General features: G+C 34.7%; 1 long non-coding RNA gene across 1 annotated transcript in view; it reads right to left on the bottom strand.

The window, feature by feature from the left end:
• Positions 5,452–6,328, bottom strand: part of LOC107641926 — a 3,586-nt gene continuing 2,709 nt past the window's right edge. Inside the window, exon 3 of the long non-coding RNA XR_001620520.2 lies at positions 5,452–5,508. This is a non-coding gene — a long non-coding RNA (uncharacterized LOC107641926). The remainder of the gene's footprint in view (positions 5,509–6,328) is intronic.

Here is a 6,328-nt window from a genome sequence, read left to right as displayed (position 1 = left end):
GATAGGGGAGGAATAATTTTCGAAAATTATTTTGAAAAAGAGTTAGTGATTTTCGAAAATGGTTTTTGAAAATTGTTAGTATTTTTTCGAAAAATTTTTTTAAAATTAAAAATAAAAATAAGAATAATTAGTTAATTAAAAAGAAATTTTTGAAAAAGAGGGAAGATATTTTCGAAAATTAGAGAGAGAGAGTTAGTTAGGTAGTTTTGAAAAAGATAAGAAACAAACAAAAAGTTAGTTGAAACAAATTTTGAAAAGATAAGAAGTTAGGAAGTTAGAAAAGATATTTTGAAATCAAAATTTTTGAAAAAGATAAGATAAGAAGATAACAAGGAAAACATCAAGATCAAACAAGAAGACTGACAAAGAACAACTTGAAGATCATGAAGAACACTATGAATGTATGAAATTTTCGAAAAATGCAAGATGCACATGCAATTGACACCAAACTTATAACATGACACATGACTCAAGCAAGAGACACAAAAATATTTTTGATTTTTATGATTTTCTAATTTTTTTTTGTATTTTTATTTTTATTATTTTTTTTTTCAAAAATTATTTTGAAAAATAAAAATAAGGATTCCAAAATCTTTAATATGAATTCCAGGAATCTTATCATGTTAGTCTTAAAGCTCCAATCAAAGGGTCAGGCATGGCTTAATAGCCAGCCAAGCTTTAATAAAAATATGAGTGTAATTCAGACATGACAAGCCTGACATACCCTATCCAGAAGGATTGGGCATGACTCCACTGAGGTGATTAGCCAATTCCAAAGCAGTTTGGGTATGGCTTTACAGCCAGATAGGCTTCAACATACTTCATGAAACACTAGAATTCATTCTTAAAAATTTTGAAGCCATAGAATAATTTATTTTTGAAAACATCATTTTTAGTAAAATATTTTTTTTTCGAAAACAAAAGAAAAAAAATTTTTTTTGAAAGATTTTTGAAAAAATTTTGAAAAGAAAACAAAAAGAGAATTACCTAATCTGAGCAACAGGATGAACCGTCAGTTGTCCAAACTCGAACAATCCCCGGCAACGGCGCCAAAAACTTGGTGCACGAAATTATGATGTCCAGGCTCAAACTATTCCTGGCACGTGAGCAACTTGGTACGCGTAATCGTGATTACACTTTAATGATGTAAGATTCATGGCTCTTTCTTTCCCTGGCAGTGGCGCCAAGAACATGGTGCCAATACCATGGTTCACAACTTCGATACAACTAACCAGCAAGTGCACTGGGTCGTCCAAGTAATACCTTACGTGAGTAAGGGTCGAATCAGAAGAATTGAATAGAAAATAGTAGTACTTTGCATTAATCTTTGAGGAACAGCAGAGCTCCACACCTTAATCTATGGAGTGTAGAAACTCTACCGTATGAAAATACATAAGTGAAGATCCAGGCATTTCCGAGATGGCCAGCCCCCTAAAATGTGATCAAAGGATCATAAGGTAATCCAAAGATGCCAAATACAATAGTAAAAGGTCCTATTTATAATAAACTAGCTACTAGGATTTACATGAGTAAGTAATCGATGCATAAATCCACTTCCGGGGCCCACTTGGTGTGTGCTTAGACTGAGCTTTGAGTGTTAAACGTGTAGAGGTCCTCCTTGGAGTTGAACGCCAGCTTTTGTGCCAGTTTGGGCGTTCAACTCTGGTTTTGGCTCCTTTTCTGGCGCTAGACGCCAGATTTGGGTAGAAAGCTGGCGTTGAACGCCAGTTTACGTCGTCTATTCTTGGCCAAAGTATGGACTATTATATATTTCCGGAAAGCCCTGGATGTCTACTTTCCAACTCATTTGGAAGCGTGCCATTTCGAGTTCTGTAGCTCCAGAAAATCAACTTTGAGTGAAGAGAGGTCAGAATCCAACAGCATCAGCAGTCCTTCTTCAACCTCTGAATCTGATTTTTGCTCAAGTCCCTCAATTTCAGCCAGAAAATACCTGAAATCACAGAAAAACACACAAACTCATAGTAAAGTCCAGAAATGTGAATTTAACATAAAAACTAATGAAAACATCCCTAAAAGTAACTAGATCCTACTAAAAACATACTAAAAACAATGCCAAAAAGCGTATAAATTATCCGCTCATCAGTACGCGTGCCTCACACGTATGCTTCACCTTGCATTTTCTACCCTTCACGCGTACGCGTCCCTTACGCGTATGCGTCGAGTCCCTTTTACACACGCATCACGTGCACGCATCCTTCACGTGTACACGTGACCCCTTGTGCGTGCGCACGGCCTTTTGTGCGTACGCACGCCCCTGTTTTCACCACATATACCTCTTTTCTTCTCTTCTCTCTACTTCTTCTCTTCTCTCTACTTCTTCTCTTCTTTTCTCTTCTCCTCTCTTCTTTCCTTCCTTCAACCACCACTCACCACGACACGACACTCACCTTAGTTTGTTAGTTATTTAGTTAGGTAGTTGGTTAGTTATTTAGTTAGTTAATTTAATTCTCTATGTTGATGCTAAGTGTTGGATGATTGAGTTGATTTGTTGATTGTGTTGAGATATTACCGCTGAATTATTATTGTTATTACTATTTATTGAGGTTGTAAATTATTGCTTGGTGTTGAGTTCTACATGTTTAATTTTGCACATGCCAAGTACTCATGAAATTGCCTTCATGAACGTCTTTGGATTTCTAAATTGCATGTTTTGGCCACCATGTAATTTGATTTCATTATCTATAGTTAGGCAATTTGTATGTAGTTGATGCATTTTTTTTAGGTGATGCTTGTTTGTGATTTGTTTTTATTTAAGTCACCTATTTTATGCATTAACATTGAGAATTATGAAATTGGATCATGAGCTTACCTAATGACACTTTTTGAGCTTTTTAAGCTTTGTGGATTATGCTTGTCATTTTTTCCACTTCATGTCAATTAGGTGTTGCTTCATTATCCAATTCACAATTTCTTAATTCTTGCTTGAATGCCCTTGTACTTCTTCATTCCTTGTTTGTTTATCTTAACCTACAAGTTTTCTTTAAAGAATTTCAAGCACACTAGGATGAGTGAAGTGCATGTTATTTTGTATAATTGTGACCTAGTTATCCATGCTAGTGTGTGTGCGTTCTAAGCCGCGCAACTTGGAATACACACACTTGTTTTCCTACATGTCACAAACTTAGTCACTCACTTATTTTAGTGATTCTTACCTCATTCCAACACTCTTTGCTTCCTTGCCTTTTCATTCACTCATCTTATTATCTTATCTTCTATCTTTCATGAGTGATGCACCATAAGCAACAAGGGAAGCGGAAGGAAGAGCATGCAGCAACCGATTGATCCACCAGCTGAAGGTGGCAATCCGAAGTCACTACACCCCCTAGCTCACCTTTGAGTGCACGGAAGACCGTGCAACCCTTTAAGTGTGGGGAAGTCGTCACCGATCAACAATCTTGGGTGACATACTCTAATCGTAACACTTGCAAATTCTTTTTGAATTCTTTGTTGCATTTTTCTTAGTTTGTATATATTTTAGAGCTTTAATTACATTCTCTCTTAACTTAATGCATGTCTTTTCATACATATAATAAGCTTAGTTAATTTAATGAAAATTTCCAAGAAAACATTCCATTATATAGGGCATTGGTATCCTAATTGATTTGAGTTGGAACTTTTGATTGAAACTTGCTTGAAATATATTGTGGAACTTGTTTTTGAGCTAAGAACACACAACTTTGTGAGTTTTGAGCCTCATTGTGTGGTTACATCGTATAACTACTACTTTTATTCTTGTGTGTGTGTTATTCTCTTTTTATGATTGCAATCTTTGATTTGTTTGATTCATTATGTCCATTGCTTGATGTATATATGCATTTATATGATTGAGACCATCTTTCATTAAGCTCACTTATCCCAAATAGCCTACCCTTTTATCTCCCTTTGTTAACCAACTTTGAGCCTATTTCAATCCCCTCTTGTTCTTAAAGCACTACAAGAAAATGGAACATTTGTAACAAAAATTTTGTATCAAATTTAAAATTGTTACAAAAAAATAATTTTTGTAATAATAGTTGGTGATTGTTACAGAAGAATAATTTGTGTAACAACATTACAAGTTGTTACAAAACATGCTAATATTTTGTAACAACTCGATTTTGTTTGTTACAAATTATGTTAGTTTTTGTAATGAACTGTTGTTTTGTTACAAAATATTATAATATTTTGTAACAAAGAATAAAGTCGTTGCAAAAATTTAAAATATTTTGTAACAAAAAATTAATTTGTCACAAAATTCAACATTATTTGTAACAAGTTACTTAGTTTGTCACAAAATGTAAGTATATTTTATAACAAAAAAATTATTTCAAAATGTTAAACACTTTTAGAGTAAAAAAAATTGTTTATATAATTCTTGTGTAATTTTTTATAATTGATTATTTTATATGATTTGAAATTAAAATTTAGTAATGGAAGCATTATATAATTTAATCTAAATAACTTTTATTATGAATAAATTGTAGTTTATTTTATTAAATTGAGCTCTAAGAGATTAATTTATTTAGAATGATTAAACTGATTTTTATAAATACTTTAAGTTTAAGTTAATTAATGTTTATGTACAATTTTTATTATAATTTGTTGTTTTTTATAAATTGAAATTAAAATTTTGGTAATAAAAAAATAATAAAAAATTATATCATTTAATTTGAAACCTAAATTCCAACCTAATTTCATAAAACATAAACACATATCAGAAAGGAAAGAAAGAAAGGGGGGACCGAATCAGAAAATGAGGGAGTCGTGAGGGAAGAAGGAGGGGGAAGAGGGAGACGGCGTGGTGGGCGTCACTACCACCAGAGCCGCCGTCGAATCACCACGGGGGAGAAGGAGAGAGAAGCAAAACCGCGAAGAGAGAGAGATCGACGGAGACGTTCACGTCGTTCGTCCTCGTCGCTGCCATGCGTTGCCACCGTTAGTTTCGCTACCGTTGAGCTCGAAAGAGAAAGGGAGAGCAACGCTAATAGAGAGATTGACGGAAGCTAGTGAAGCGCATGAGAGAAGAGAAGCCAATTCTGTCACCGCCGCCGCACCCAGTTGTCGTCGGTCGAGCTCACCGTCGCTGAAGGTGAACCGGTGTCGCGTCCTTGTGGCTAGAGCCACCAGCGCTGTAACGACCCAACTTCCAATACGTCATGATCGTACCAAAAGTAAGGCGTTACTGACCTGTTTTTCTTATTAACTATTTACTATTAAGCCTTTAGTTCGATATCGCGATTCAATTTTAGTAAAAATACCAGAAATTTTTGTTTTTGTTTATTAAAATCATATAGCAAACATCACCAAGTAATAATAATCACATAATTACTAATAATAATTTCTGTCATACAAAAGATTTAAAATAAAACTTAGATACAAATCCTATCCCTCTGTATAAAATAAAAATCTTAAGCAATAAAGGTGAGGGAACTCTATGAAAGCAAATTAACTCATAAATAAATTCTAGAATCGCCCGCAGCTTCAAACTGAATCTTCGAACCTGTATCACTGAAAGGGTGAAAAATTTGGAGTGAGAACAAACCACACGTTCTCAGTAGGGAATGGGAATGCTGTAAAAGTAATGATTAACATGCAAATAATTAACTTTGCTTAATAAACATTCTTTGTCAACCCTTTGAAATACTTTTTAATCTTACTTTAGATAAATAGTTACTTTCTTTAGATTCCTAAACCCAAAATAGATCTTAATCACAAAATTTGACATATTAAATATCTTTCAGCCACATAATTGATTCTCAGTCACAACAAACAGTTATCAATCATCTCTATACATTCACAGACTACCAGCACAAGTAAGAAACTCAATTAAACACACAAACAAATCACAATAAAACAAACAACACAATCATAGAGAAGTAATATAAGCAAACACAACCAAATGCAAATGCACAACCAATATGATGCATGTCTGTCCTAAGCAGGCCATGAGCTCACATGTCGGTTTACACCCTGCAGCCCGACATTACCTAGGAACAAGTCCCAGATATGGCTTCCCTTTGTGTCCTTAGTGCATATGTGTCGGTGGTAAGAATACCACTCCTTCGTGACTACTGGCAGTCGGCGCGAAGCCCGACCCCATTATATACACACAAGGGGAAACAGTGATCCTCAGTTCATGGGCGTCCCCGAGATCAATTCACAAACAAAACAGAGATCTTCAGTTCGTGGGTTATACCCGAGATCAATACACAATAACATAGCGATCTTCAGTTCGTGGGTTATACCCGAGATCAATACACAGCAAACATTGATCTTCAGTTCATGGGCTATACCCGAGATCAACATACAACAATTCATGGGTTATTCC

Source organism: Arachis ipaensis, chromosome B05 (genome assembly GCF_000816755.2).
Source record: "Arachis ipaensis cultivar K30076 chromosome B05, Araip1.1, whole genome shotgun sequence".
In the NCBI taxonomy this organism is placed as follows: Eukaryota; Viridiplantae; Streptophyta; class Magnoliopsida; order Fabales; family Fabaceae; genus Arachis; species Arachis ipaensis.
The sequence above is the reverse complement of the archived record's forward strand: the minus strand, read 5'-3'. Positions and strand labels throughout refer to the sequence as shown.